Raw genomic sequence first — 15,563 nt, 5'->3', positions numbered from 1 at the left:
GTACAGTAGATGATGTTTTAAGGAAGGTTAAATGTTCTGTTAAATATTATACATTGGTAAGAAAAACAAATATAGAAACTATTTTTAGAATAAAAACCTCATTAACTTTGTTTGAAATTCCCAGAGAAATGTCCACTGGTTAAATATCAGGAAGAATTCTAGTAAGTACAGATACTTCATAACTGGGTATAAATGTGTAGAGTTTTTAAAAAATATATATGTATTTTATAGAATCAAAATTTAACCTGTATGGCAGAAACATAGAAGGAAGAAAGGTTTAAAAACAGTTTTAAAGAAAAGGTCTAAATTAATGCTGCTGTCCATAGAACTGGAGAGTGACTTATGAATTTTAATAAAACATTTTCTTTTATGTAGGTAATTTAAATTTTAAATTATGCCCATACATTTTGCATTATTACATTTCTCTCCCTTCCCCCCCCCCCATTATTACTACATGTTACATGCAAAATATTTTGTTGCTACATGCTACATAATATTTTGATAAAGAATTTTTGATGCAGAAAAAAATGTTGACTTCTCTATTGAATTTCATAACCAAAAGAATCACAGAATGAGTCAGGTTGAAAGGGACTTTAAAGATCATCTAGTTCCAACCTCCCTGCCATGAGCAGGGACACCTCCCACTAGACCAGGTTAAAAAAAAAAAAAAACACAACAAAAAAAACCCAAACAAAACACCCACTAAACAAAAGTAGCGGTGAAGTAATTCTGGGGTTTTTTAGCACAGACTACAAATGACATTTTTCTGTTTCCAGTACTTCAGATCCTACTTTGACATTGCTCAACCTCTTCCTCTGAAATTACATCAATAAATTGGTGAAATGTAACTAATAGGTCTAATACAGTCTTAACAGTTGTCTAAAAACTTTGTACAGAGAGGATGTGAAGATACAGCCACATAAAATAAGCTACATAAACTAATACATGCTTTAGAAAAGTAAAATACAGTCTCCTCAGAGGGATATCAGGTACAATGAGAAATAAGATCTTTTTTCACTTGTTTTCTCCTAATATATAAACTTGCATATGCTATATGAAAAAAAAAAATCAAGTCTCATTTTTATTTTAAAGAGAAAAATGTACAGAATACAAAGGTATTTTCAAAAAGACACTATGAACTTGGTCCCTTACATTTTGGCGAAATATTGTAGCATATTAAATATCCTTTGATTTCATAAAAAGTTTCATTTTGAAGCATTAATTAATTCATATTTTCTAAGTAATAAAAAGGTCTGCTGTAAATGTACTGTGTTTTTTGATTCTTGAAAGGAAGATAACATTTTAAAATGGGAAATTCTCACCAAGTGTTTTCTCATGACTGTTAACATCTTGACTGTTATTACAGATAAAAGCGTGGCCATCCTGCTAGAGGGAAAAGAAATATTCTTCTGAAAGCTAATAACATTTCGCAAAAGGTACTTCTGCTATAGAATTTCCAGTGCTGTCTTACTTCTGCCTCCAAAGACATTGCTTCAGGGGAACTGAGTGAAATCATCAGTGAGGTCATGAAAATCTAGCCTTTTGCATAAATATACATTTAGAGATATCCAGAAGATAACAAGAGTTCCAGTCTATATATTGCCTGTTTTACAAATCCTGGTTTTAAAATATATTTTTAAATGGACCTTAAGTGAGGAAAGTTATCTCATTATAGTAATGATGACTTCTCAGCTCTGATTGCATGAACATGAGCCCATACTGTTTTTTCCCAGCAGACTTTCTGTGTCATCAATACAACTGCTGTACCCAAACCCAAAGTCTGCCTAAGATGTTGTAACTGCATTCCCTATAATTTGGCATCTAATTCTAGGAGTGAGCCACTGAAATAAAATGGGATTTATAATCAGAACAGTTAAAACTGATCATTCTCACTAATTCCTGACTTTTGCTGAGAAATGGTGTATTATCATTGAAATGACTAAATTTATATGTATATATCTACCATTAGGCATTAAGATTCTACAACTGCAAATTACTGGCCATTTTTTAAGGTTTTAAAATTCTCAGCAACAATCTTGACTATTACTGATAATCCAAAAGAAGTCACCAGAAAGGAATCCAGGAATACAGCTATTATGTCCTTGTGGTTCTACAATGAACACAGGACTTCACGTGTACTTTATGAAACCCCTCATGGCTTTGCCAGCTCTCATATTCATGCATTTTCCAATATCAACTATACAATTTTGTATGAGCTTGTCAAGAGCAAGGATTCCTATCAAACTGAACTTTCACTTCTGTGTCTACATAGAAAATAACTTCTTAAAAATAGGAAAATAAGTTATTGAAAAGTTGAGGCCCCTGAGATATACCGACTATATACACATTCCCACTGCAAATGTGCATATACCTAGTCACCAAAACCGGTCCAATCTTCACTTGCTACTTGCATGTCCACAATATGTGCATATTGGCATACAAAGACTCCAATTAGCTTACAGTAACTGTACTTTACAGCACAGACATGCTGTACATATGTAAGTTCATCTTATAGGTGCTTATGTGAGCAAATGTTGAGCAGTGTTGGGCTGTAACAGTCTGGCATCTGCACACACACATTTGAGACATACACGCTGACTTTCAGTTAGAAAAAGAAATACTGGATCCATTTTTTTTTTAACAAAGCTATCCAAAATAGTAATCTACACACCTTAATGCTAACAATAATATGTAATATCACACATTATTTAAGTTATTGAGAGTGATAAATTATTGAAAGTGATAACTTAAAATTTTTAATACTTCCCATTATAAAGTAAAAATAAAATACATTGGTTATTTTCCTGCTGCAGAACTTCCAACTTCTCTCCACTTTCAGGGAAAAAAAAAAATCTCTTGAAGTATGCCTTTTTACATCCTGTTAGAGAAATTTTGCAGCTCTCTCAAATAATTGAATCTAGAGACTTCTGATTCTTCTACCCAAAGGTTGGGTATTTATTGTACAGATGTGTACATCTAAATTACTAAGCCTTTGCTTCTTTTACAACCAGTGAAGGCAAACAGAACTTTTTAAGGCGTGGTTCCATTGACCTATTTTAGATTCTTCCTGGTGAGATAAATCATACCTTCATCGTACCCAAAATGTCTAATTTCTCCTCCACTGCTTATAAAGAAGGTCGCAGTGACTCATTGAGAGGGTCATCATCTTTTCATCAGAAGAATCCTACTGCCCTAAATTACTATTTTGACACAGCCTCAACTATTTGTTTACGTATCCAAGAAAATACCAAAATTATCACAGAAAGGACACAGGACTCTTCAAGTCCTCATTCAAAGCAAGTCTACTGGACTGATTTTACTCAATTAGAAAGGCAAAATATTTCTTTTAATATGCTATTTCAACAGGGTAACATATACTGTCTTTTTCACTCTTCATCTCATCAAAAATGACCTCTGGACCAGTTTCTGTGTTTAAGTCTTTAAACACGTGTCCCAGGCTCATCGGCTGGTGTAACTGATCTCTGCTTGCTAAAAAGGTTTCCAAGAGTCCTCTCACCCATGTATTACTCTATGGTGCATCCACAAGTATGTGTCCAAGATTAGACACATTTACACCAGCGTATCCGAGGGATTAGCGCATAGAAATTACTTAAATTTTAAAAGATCAAGTTATTTTGCAGCAACAGTTAATCTTTCTCAAATGGTAAGCCCTGAACCTAAACCTGCACAGAGGAACACATGCAAAGCTGAGCCTGGTGTCTGACCACTTCTTGCTCTACTATTTTCCCCTCTCCTTTTCAGTCAAGATGTAAAAAGCTGACTTTCTTTTTAATTTAATTGTGTCTCACAGTAAATATCAATTATTCCAAAATTAAGATTATAAAAAATAAGCAACAACTCCATCCAAAGATTGTTTTGTTCATATATGTATTCTTTTTTTCCATTAAAATATGTAGCTATATGTTTTTAAAAAATTGTCATAGAAATTAAAGAAGATAAAGCCCTTGTAGATCATCTACGTTTTGCCCTTTTTAGATGACTGCATTAAGTCATCTAAATGACAGGTCTAAATACTATAAAAGTTAATAAAATGCAATCACACTATTATTAATAAAATATTTAAATTTACAAAAATATATCCAGGATGACTGTCTGAAAGCCCTATAGTGTATTACGTTTCTATGAGAGACACATATTGCTTAGTACACCCACATCTTTTTGAGGTACAATGAATGACTTGGTAAGATCACTGGACACAAATTTTTCAGTGCAAGTTCAATATAATATTAAAATCTTGATTGGGTAAAAGATTTGTGAAATCTTGTAAAATTAAAAGGAATACATGTAAGACACATAGTTCTCTGGTTCCCTACAAGAAAAATTGTTAAACCATAATCTTTCTGTAACAAGGACACTGTAGTTTTAATTCTGGCTACCAGAGAAGGCAGTTGCTGGTCTCTTAGATATTTCTCTTCCACAATAGTAGATGCTTTATTATTGAGAATATGCGCACTTAGGGTGTGCAGCAGAAATGACTTGGGAAAATGTCACCTCAATATACTATATAAGCTATAATATCAAAGCCATCTATTACTAAGCAAGATACAATCTTAGCTAATGTCATTATAACACCATTTAGATGCCTCATGAGTTCAGGAGTGCAGCTGGATACGAGAAAGGACATATGTGAGGTCTGCTCTTATTAATGTCAGTGAGCTCTATGTGTATATGGAAAGCTTGCACGGACTAATCAGGTTGGGAGAAAAATTACATCCCTGACCTAGCCTTTCTGAATAAATGATGTTAAGATGAAACCTGTGTAACCTTGCTGATCTTTACTATGTTTTGCTCATTTTCTTTAGCCAAAACCAAACAGGCAGAGGAAAAGATTTTCTTCTTCCCCACCCAGGAACCCACAGCAATGGGAACTTCCCGTAGCGGTGGGAACCTTGAATAACAGTGTATATTTAAAAGAACTCCAGTCAGTTTCCATTCTCCTTATATTTTAATGTTTTATTATGTATTTTTTTGCTTCTTAGAACAGCTTTGCCATGCAGAAATATGGTAATTAAGTATCTTTTAAAAGGCATTAAGTAATTTGAATCTAACCTACACAGATGTGTCTACTTTCTTGAGTGCTATCCAAGTTCATGGTCAAAACCATTTATCTTCCAAACAGTTTAAACACAAGACACTTGATTTAATTGGCTATTCTACACATACAGAGGTGTTTGGGATGCTCTAAGGTTTTGCCCAAAACCTTCACATAGGATATATAGATGAGCCATACCCTTTCTCTCTAAACCAGGACCTATCTAAACTGAAAAGTTCCTCCCTTGGTAAATTAAAAACATCATCTTGCTTTGAACCAAGTAAAACAAAAACATTTCCTCAAATTCAAATCTCACTGTCAAAAAGGACAGGTCATGTAACTTTAAATTCTTCAAGCTGTGGAGTCTACATACTGCATGCTGAATACATACTACATGAGCCAGTGATTGCGCGCATGTGTCATTACTCAAAACTACAAGTGATTTAGCCTTGCAATTGAGTGTATTCCTCCTCCAAGGTGATTTTCAGCATAAGGCTATAGTGAGCAGAGTACATCCCTTGTCACTTGATCCTCCTCTTAACTGCAAGGCTCCCAGTGAAGCCCTGTACCAGAAGGGCTCTGGAGAGAAGTGGGAAGTGGACTACAGCTATTGAAGAACTTTCACTTAAGCAGGTTACTTTCTGTGTTTGCATTACTATCTATCTAGACTGTCACACAGTGGATGACTCCAAAGAGGAGCTACACAGCCAGAATTGCCTGGAGGTGATTATATGAGTGTTTAAACAATTGCTTTGTCAGCTCTGGACACTTCAGGGACATGCTAGCATTTGCTGCAGAGACAAATGCAAAGCTGCCTGGCACACAAAGCACAGAAATATTTTTCAACAGTCACTAATGCAGTTTGAGCACTGATGACACAAAAAAGCTTCTTCTTGCAGGTCTTAAAGCAGGCTTTGAAACTTCCTACCATGCATTTCAGTATTTCTTGTTTGGAAATAATTATTCCTCTGGATTTGACAGCTTTCAACATGGAAAAACCTAGGAAAAAGTCTGAAGGATCCGGTCCTACCAAAACAGAAAAGAGAAGCTGTTCTTTATGTAAAGAATATGAAGTACAGTCTTGTCTTTTAATATGTGAGATACAGAGAAATGCAGTAATTTAGAGAAAAATGTATCAAACTTCATTAGTGAAAATGAAACTGGACCACACTGATGCTTGCACTTAGCCCTGACTATGTAAATCAGTGGCATCTGTGCAAAGAGCTGTACTAAAAGGCCTCAAGAGCCTTACTGCTAGGGGCTGGAAAGTCTCAGGGCAACCAGATAAATAAATGCAAAAGATCTAGATCTTTTATCAGATCTCCTAGAAAGCAGCACTTGACCCATTTGTGAGATTCAATGCTGCAGTTCTTCAGAGAAATCAAAGGTTAGGTAGTGCAATCACACTTCTGCACACGAACTTGGCGGTCATACGCACTAAGAAAATCACTATGCACAATTCAGCAGAGACTTCTGATTTGGAGCTCAGAATAGTAGCAGATGTAATAAGCAGGAAAGTGTCCCTCACCTGAGAAGTAGAGACACCCAGAATTTATCTCAGGTAGTTTTAGATTTCTATATCTAAACCAGTTACTCTTGGCTCCATTCATCTGACTTATTTTATACATCCACTTTAAGGATTAATGAATTGTACTCAAGAAGTCTCTGTTTTTCTTTAATGACTGCAAAAGAAGTCAGTAGTTGGGTGTAGATGCCTAGTTTGTGGATGTCTGCATTTAGTCAGATGGAATCCCAACTCTGATATATTGATCTGCAGATTTACAGGACCACTACATGTGATAAAGGGTCTAAGAGTGATTTTGTGTGACCTTGCATAACTGCCCTTGTTAATGGTGAACATCCATAAACACTTGAAGTTCTTATGGCCAAGAAAGAAATACATAAAAGAGAAGCTACACAAGTGGAAGAAGATTCTGAACAGCAGAGTGCTGCATCCACAAGGCAGGTGAGAGAATAAACTGGGAGAGGGAGAAGCACATAACAATGCATACCCACGTGGCAGGAATGATGACACGGAGAGCATGTGGGCACTGACTAGAGATAACGTCACCAAAGAAACTTCCCTGTCTACAGGAATCAGTCATTAAGAATTTAAAAAACTCTTGATTTCTTTTTTTTTTTTAAGTTATACTGTTTAAGAGAAAATGTTATTAAAATTGAAGACCCTGGTTTACCCTCAAACAATACGTAGCCTTGTATTTAACTACTACTAGCACTGCTAAACAGAAAGGATATTACTCTTAACAGAAGGGAATATTTAACATAAAGGATAAAACGTTTTCAGCAAACTATTTTGTTCTGTCTCTCTCTAAACCTGAGACTTATCATCACTGGTGATAGAAGAATATCTACGGGTAGTATTTTCTTCAGTATGTTTTACTGGAAGGATTTAAATTACAGGAAAGACTTTCTTCAAAATTACAGTTTCTAGAACAAAATTAGGCTTAGTCTATTAGTCAAATATATTTTGATAAATGTCTTTCCTTGGAATAAATTGAAAGAAAGCATATCAATACGGCAACTACACTGGTATGATAAATTAGCTACTTCCTGTAGAAAGCTACTGCATATTAAAACCAGTGAGCTGGAGCTAAAAAAAAAAATAAAAGACAAAGAGAAAAAGAAATACCACCAGTTCTTAAAGGAAGTCCACACTCACCAGACTCGGCCTCTCCTATGACACCTGGAGTGTGACCCTATATGTCACACTATGGCCTTTATCATGTGATCCAGTACACAAACCTACACTCTGGGCCACCAAGAAAATAGACCAGTACTGTTAAGTAATCATGGGAAACAGCCAGACATTTTATACTGGGAACCAAGTCCACCACTGCCAGTTGACATCTTAATAATATTCAAGTTCCTCAGATTTGCACACCTTTGTCATATGTTCCCTGCTATTCTATTTGTACTAAGATCAGGGAAAACTGGAACTAATTAAGCATGATATCCTATGGATTTCTCTCTTTTGTGACTGTCTTCGAGGCTTTGTCTTAGGAAGATGTTTACACCAAATTACACATTTGACCCTACTTCTGGCATTTTCACTTTTCCACTTCTTCCTTCTCTTCTCTCTATAGGAAGTTTTGAGCCTATGCCTGGAAAAGGAAATTCCTTCAGGAGAATACAAAGAAAAACAAGCTTTGGAAAGCCTAGATAAGACAGTATTTCTGGATCATGCCCAGCAGTAAGTAAATCAAAAGAAATTTACTATTTTTTTTATTATTCTTCTAAGTAATCTAAATTTTCAGACCCTTCTTACAGGATATGCCTTTTTCCTCTTTATTCCCTATTCACATGTGCAAAGACCATACGTATGTTCATGGGCTGACCTCATACATCTTCCTTGTTTATCTGTTATTACCATGCATTCCTCCACCCTAGAGTTTCAACTGAGAGCTTCATTGCAAGTTCTTCACCACCTCAAGCTTGGATGCAGTATCAGCAATACCAGCTTGCCTATACCTGAATGAGGGACCCATTTAAAGAGGAAATAAGCGCTATTTGTAATGCAGGGGAGAAGAAAACCTATTAATACCATTAAAGAATGCCATATCTGGCCCATGTTTCAGCGCTCAGTCTTCTGTTACACTGTAAGGATTTTCACATCAACTGCAAGTAGATAGCCTAGTTAGGCGTCCCGAATGAGCTGACCTTTCTTCACAGACTAGTCTACTGAAAGTTAACAAGCTCTTGGATATAATGCACATTGGAATTAACTAGTGTCTGGAAGTTAAGAAAAAAACCCTATGTTTCCCAAATTGGTGGCTCAGAAAAATGAGTCACCTTGGAAAATGTCTGCTAAAGAAGCACAGTTCTGTCATACAAGCACAGAAGATCCACAGTTCTATGATGTGTAGTGACATACATCATAGAACTGCACAACTGGGAGCAGCTCTGCACAAATTCCTTCCTCAGACTTTGAAAACAGTCCAAGCAAATTCAACTATGTTGCTGCTAAGAGCAAGGCAACAGTAAAACCTGACAAGCCAGTTGGAAACGAGCCTTTTAGCACCTTGGAAGAGAACTCAGTTCATAACTGGACCACCACAAAAATTTTTGAGAAACAGCTGCAATGTTTAAGAAACAGATTTGGGTCTTGTGTGCTCATGATACCTATTTCCGTTACCATTTTCATTACCATTTTATTTACACTCACTGAAAGAAGCTTGGTTAAACTGAAGAAATAACTAGCTTCCGGAAAACTCTATTTAGCATTAGTATATGTATCTACTCATGCAGTTCACTTTGTGCTGGCTTACTCTAAATTCAGAGTACAGAGTATATATTCCACAGATATACATTCTTCTTACATCCTGAAAAAGTTGTGACTTTGGCAAAATGACTGTCAGGGTAGCTCCAACAAGGCTGCCTGGCATCTGGAAGTCTCAGGGGCATAGGATTTGCTGCACGTGCACTGAATCCTAAATGTGTAACTCTTTCTATTTGGACATTTTGGACAGACATCTGAGCTCTCTACCTTTGAGAGGTAGTGTTTAACCAGGTGCATTTTAACTTCTTTTAGAAATGGGCATCTGCTGACAGGGAGTCTATATCAACATTTTCTTCAAATAATACATTTAAGGCTACTAGAACAGCTGAAGGGACAGCAAATAATAAAAATCTACATTTATTTTCTCAACATATATACATATGCATAGATCCTTCTAATACTTATTAGTTACAGAAAAAAATACAGAAAAACTAAACCCTTATATTGTGCACTTACTTACTTTCAAGCTTTAGTGCTTTGATGTCAACGCTAATTATTAGAGAAAATAACCTTAAGCTACTTTGAATCAGTATATCTTAATTACTAAGTTAGCTTCAAATTTACAAAGTGAAGACAACAGGAGAGCATGAGAGACAGCAAGGGAACGGATTCTTTACGAGATGTGATGTCAAATTCACAAACAAGAACATAAACATAGCATGTCAGTTGTACTCATGACAGAGCTGTATTAATTTCATCAAGAGAACAATCAACCGTAAGTAAAGCTGAAATAGTGAACACGTCAGGAAGGAAAGAAAAATCTTCTTAGCTTAGTTTTAAAGATAAATTCATAGTAGCTTTCTGTATCTTTATCCCCAAAGTCACATAGAGTTAATCCTAATGAAAGGAGACACTACTACCATAGAGATGCCTCCTATTACAGGCCCACCATTATCTAGAATCAATTTCCATCATCAGCCCAACAGCCACCCATATATCATGACTGAGGATCAGCCAGTTATTTCATTGATCACATCTTTTTCCTTTCTCTCCACTACTTCCAGTCACAATCACTGATGTCTTGCTACCAAAGAGTGATACTAAGAAATACTCATCTTGTGATTTTCAGTATATAAATAATAATAAGCAATAATAAGCAATTAATGTATGTGTAGCTAATAATACAATAAAAATAGAAATGTCATTTTAAAATAGAAGTATTTAAAATTCTGAAGTGAAACAATCTTTTAAAATAATCAAACCATATCTAAGTTCCAGTTCATCATTGCTTTCTTCTGTTCAGTTATCAGGTTTTGTTTAGGAGGAAAAAATATCTTCCACCTTTACCCTTGGACATAGCTGTTGTCCCATAAGGACAGATAGAGGAAAGTGGTAACACAAAAAAGCTCCAGTCCACATTTTTGAGCATGGTATTCCCAATAATTCATTACAAGCTCTCAGTGGGCTCAGAAAAGACACTAAATTCACTCTATGTCTTGATCACTGATGAGGAAACACACATTTTTAGAATAGATATAAGAATAGCCTAAAAACAAAATCTTCTGCATTACATACTTGAACAACTCGGCATTTTGAATAGCAAACCACCACTCAGGAGTTAAGATGACTCATTTTCTTGCCTGTAATTCTCACTTTGCATTATGCAGAAAGTCATAGGCAAGTTTTAAAATTCTAGTTATCAAGAGGGAAATAAAACTACTATGGTATACGTCACCAGTTTAAGATTAAACTATATGTAATAAGGAAATACAGCATTTCAATACAAATGATAATAGCTTTTTTTTCCTTGAAGCTGATCCAATGTGTCTCACATGGGATACTAATAACAGCCTTTCTGATTGTCTAAACAGGTATAGTTTTGAACTAATTCAACCTGCTACCTTCTCAAAACTGATTTCTAAACCACAGCAGACACAACACAGTCTCACTTCACTGTTAAAATGATTTGATTTAAGAAGATCTTAATCACAGCAGTAAATCCAAAGCATCGTCCATCCCCGGCAACACACATGCCGTAAATGGCCTAGAAGCCTGCAATGCATCTGCTGATTCAGTAAGCTGGAACTGAAGCAAAAAAAACAGTGCAAGAGGGTTTTTCATCACCATGACACTGCAATAAAAGCCTCTGTGAACTAGTAATTGGATCATTAATTATTGATCTCCCCTCTAATAGTCACAATGAAGTAATATGGTATATGTAAAAACACCTATTGTTTTGAGTTTGGTTACATGTTATTTTTGTCAAAGCACCTTCTTTGAGGGAAATTAATTACCTCCTTAAAGAGGAACAGAAAACCTGAAAATGAAACTCCAGTGGGTTCCAGAAGTAACAATCATAATGAGCTGTCTAACTTAGTTTCATACCTTTTACGCACAGACTTGACAGCGTGATACTATATAATCAAATTAGTTTAGAGCAATGATCCATTATACCTGTTATACAGTTTAAAGAGCAGACGTGCAAAAATAAAACACCAATGATCATGGTTGGGTTTTGAGACATCTTAGCACCATCAACCTTATTTTATGCCTATGTATGTTTATATGTACATATGTGTATTCAGGGAAATTCACATTAAGAATTCATGTTAACTTCCTCTTACAGTAAGAGGAAGGTTAGGTTGCAAAATGAAATATTCAGAAGGTAAGAATGACATGAGACTTAGTTTGCCATGGAGCATTAATTTAGTCCCTGTACAAATGTATTAATGTATACCCTTTCATAATATGATGGCAAACTCTTCCCATCCCCCAGGACCACAATCATCTTCTGTGCACAGAACAAAGGGTGTAGATTAAATAAGTAACTAATCAATATCTTTGTTTCTTCAGTTAATGACCCATTTCATTAGTTACTGAACGTAATCTAAATGCAGATCTAAATACAAAATTATTTGTTTCCTGAGAGTATTTCTCTGGTGCCCTCAGAGTATGTTAGTTCTGCAGGAGTCAGGGTTAAATTAATGAAATTTTTCTTTGTGGCCTGTGTGCATATGAAATGGATGCTATAACTGCCCTCTTTTAAAACAAGCTGCTGATATACAGACTTAGAAGCAAAAACTGTGAAATGTTCCAAACATTTTTCAGGGCCAAAATTGAGAAATATAGGACTTGATTTTTCCTCAATAATTTCTAGGGTTGTTGTTCTGCCTTCTCCTATATCTATTGTACTCATGCTTAGTAAATGACAAGAATTTATAAAAATCTACATTAAATTTTATTATATGATTAAAACAAAAAGAATTCCTCTTCCCAACATCCACTCGGGACTGCTCATGTCCTGTATACAAACTAGATGGAAATCTCCTTTGAATAGAAATTGTCTAAGGATGTTCTTCAAGGAGAACCAATATGGTTAGTAAAGTGTTGTGGAGATATAAGGGCAAGATTGTTAAAGTTTTATCTAGAGAGATATAGATACATTCACATTAGAAAATTAATTGTGAATCCTAATGATAAAAGGTAATTTCTTAATCGTAATTTTCAACATCTTTATGATTTCAAAAGAGTACAGAACAATGGAAGAAGGTTCCACGAAACAAGAGTTGGTTGATGTTAGCTCTGTAATTATTTCATTTAGCTGAATACTTAAATAAGCATGTTGCTCAGGGACCTTTCCACAGTCAACATGAACTACTCCCATAATTATAGCCTTCATGGTAGCTGAAGCTGTACTAAAAGTTACATAAGGGATTTAATCTCAGTCTCCTGTTTTTATATGATCACAATTATCCAAAAATATATCTCCTGAGGCTAAATATCTCCAGAATGAGTTTAAGCAAAAGGTCACTATTTTTCACTACTTTTTAAGGAAAATTCCCTCACATCATCTACTTGTTCATCTTAAAATTTCTGAAAAGTTGAGATGAGAGGAGAAAAATATCTAATTAACACCTGCAAAAACAGCAGGAAATTTCACCTCATAAATCGAACTAGGTCCTACATTTTAGAGACTCTCATTGCACAAAGTCCTTCAGCCAGTGTAACTTGTGTAGCTCACACCAAAAGAGTTTTGCAGAAGCAAACAGTGTAAATGAGGCCACCATTCTCTTCTCCAGATAGAAGGACTATATTCACAGAATAGAAGTTGCCCATTTCTGATGTAAACACTGAAACTATAGTGCTCCAAATGAAGAAGTTAATAACTCATTCTTGCTATGCATATATCCAGGATAACAAAGTAAAATGCTTCAAAAGCTACCAAGTGAGTTCAGATAGAATTGCGTAAGACACTTGTGCCGCCATTTCTAAAACATCCTCTTCTCCCTTGCTTCAGTTGCTCATTTCCTTTGGTGTGTGCCTTAATATATTAATTATATTAATATAATTAATCCAGATTAATACAACCCTTCAAATAAAAGACTTTTCATGTTCACTTCATGACTCTCCGTATCAGTTTTACCTTCAGATAAACTGATATTGTAGTAATCCACTACTACCTAAAGACAACTAAGCAGCAAATGCATCATGTTCTTTCCATTGCTTGTCCTCTTCAGAGACTTATGCACTTCACTCATTAACTACTTTTTCATCTCTGCTGAATATGAAACTGAAAGCCTTTGATGGGGAAACATAACAAGAAATATGAAAATTACACAAACTCCACAAACTCTTTTCCTTTTTAAAAAATTTTAAATTAGAAGTTGAAATTGAGTTCCAGGAGATTCCCATTATTCAAATATTACTGTTAAGGAAGAAATTTTTGTTGCCTTTTATGGTAAAGGAGAGAAAAGCAGGGCACATGCTGCCTCTTTTCCTCATCATGCATTCTTGATATCTCTGTACAGGACTCAGATGTGAAAAAAATAGTTGTGGGATCCAGCTGGCACAGATGTCATCACAATGACCTGAAGAGATACAGCCAGCTGACTTGTAAACAACAGAAGGATCATTCTCCTGATTAAAATATGGCAGTCAACACTTGTAAATGCACCCTTGAAAGACTGCTCAGCAAATTTTTCATAGAACTCCCCAAAACATTCTTTTCTGCCTGTGTCTTCTCAGCACAGACAAAATACCATAGAGCATCTTTGCTGTGTTGTAAGAACTGCAGTCCTTGCCCAAGTCAAGGTTTTATAAAAAAGCAAAACCTTGAATAAGCTATGAGATAATAAATTTATTATGATTAGAATATTGTATTGCTTGAGTTTGTCATTTTTAAAAAGTCTGTGATAATATTTTATTTATTTTACTGTGACTAGAAATAATTTTAACCTCAGTATTCTTCTGTTACTGCTTACTATTATGCAAGTAAATTTGGACTATTAGTATCTATCAAAAGAAAATAAAATTAGCTTAAAATGAAATCTTGATTAGTAATACTGCAAATACAAAGAATGACACTATTAATATTATTACGATAATTTCATAATGGACTGTAATTCCCATTTCTAGAATTGATTTGTTGAAATAAAGAGATACCACAGGTTTTTACAAATATAGGATTGGCCATGCCCATAGCTATACACCGTAAACAACACAAGCAGTTAATGACTTTTTAGGGTGACATTGCTGTTCCTGCCTATTTTTTTTTAGATCATCCTCTGTCAAATCCAATAAAGAACTGGCAAGTATGATATGCTTTGGGAATAACAACTTTGGCAAACTACATGTCTCAATGAAAATAGTTACAGAATTTAACTGTTTCTCTGCTACAATTCAGCACCTTTTCTTTTTCCTTGTTCTCAAAAGAGATCTTATGCGAAAATAGCTTCTGCATTTCGTATATGACTGTGTTCTTAAGATCAGACTCTTCTCATTTTCTTTTTTCTTTGTTTTTACAGCATACTTTCTTTTATACGCAAAGTATAATAAGCAATATGTTATTTCTTTTAGTAAAGTCAGAAGCAACAAAGGTTGATACTACAAAAATCCACTACTCCCTGGCCTTCATACATTTCCAAGTGTAAGAGTCTCCCAACGGGGGAAAAGTAAAAAACTTTTTACTGCTCTTTTTCTTTAATTCCAGGCACTGCACACACCAAGAAATTAGTAGGAGTTTGCCTATTCCTAGAGAGAATAGCAGGATTTCCATAGGACCCTTCACAGTCTTTTACTAAAGTGTCCTTTACAACCATAAAATCTTTTCCTTTTCTTATCTCCAACAACTCTGTCACATGCAATCAACATCATGTAATCAGACACAGGAACTAAATAAATAGGTGAATGTAATGCCAGTGGAAGGCAACTTTGGATGCAAATTTACTCAGCTACAAAAGTTGTCCCAACCTTTATCAAATGATGAGAAAAGTT

General features: G+C 35.1%; 1 protein-coding gene across 40 annotated transcripts in view; it reads right to left on the bottom strand.

The window, feature by feature from the left end:
- The window catches only part of RIMS2 (regulating synaptic membrane exocytosis 2), a 471,979-nt gene that overhangs the window by 225,861 nt on the left and 230,555 nt on the right, over nt 1-15,563 (bottom strand). The gene's annotated exons all lie outside the window — the stretch shown is intronic.

This window comes from Numenius arquata, chromosome 3 (assembly GCF_964106895.1).
Source record: "Numenius arquata chromosome 3, bNumArq3.hap1.1, whole genome shotgun sequence".
Classification (NCBI taxonomy): Eukaryota; Metazoa; Chordata; class Aves; order Charadriiformes; family Scolopacidae; genus Numenius; species Numenius arquata.
This window is presented reverse-complemented; position numbering and strand designations above follow the sequence as displayed.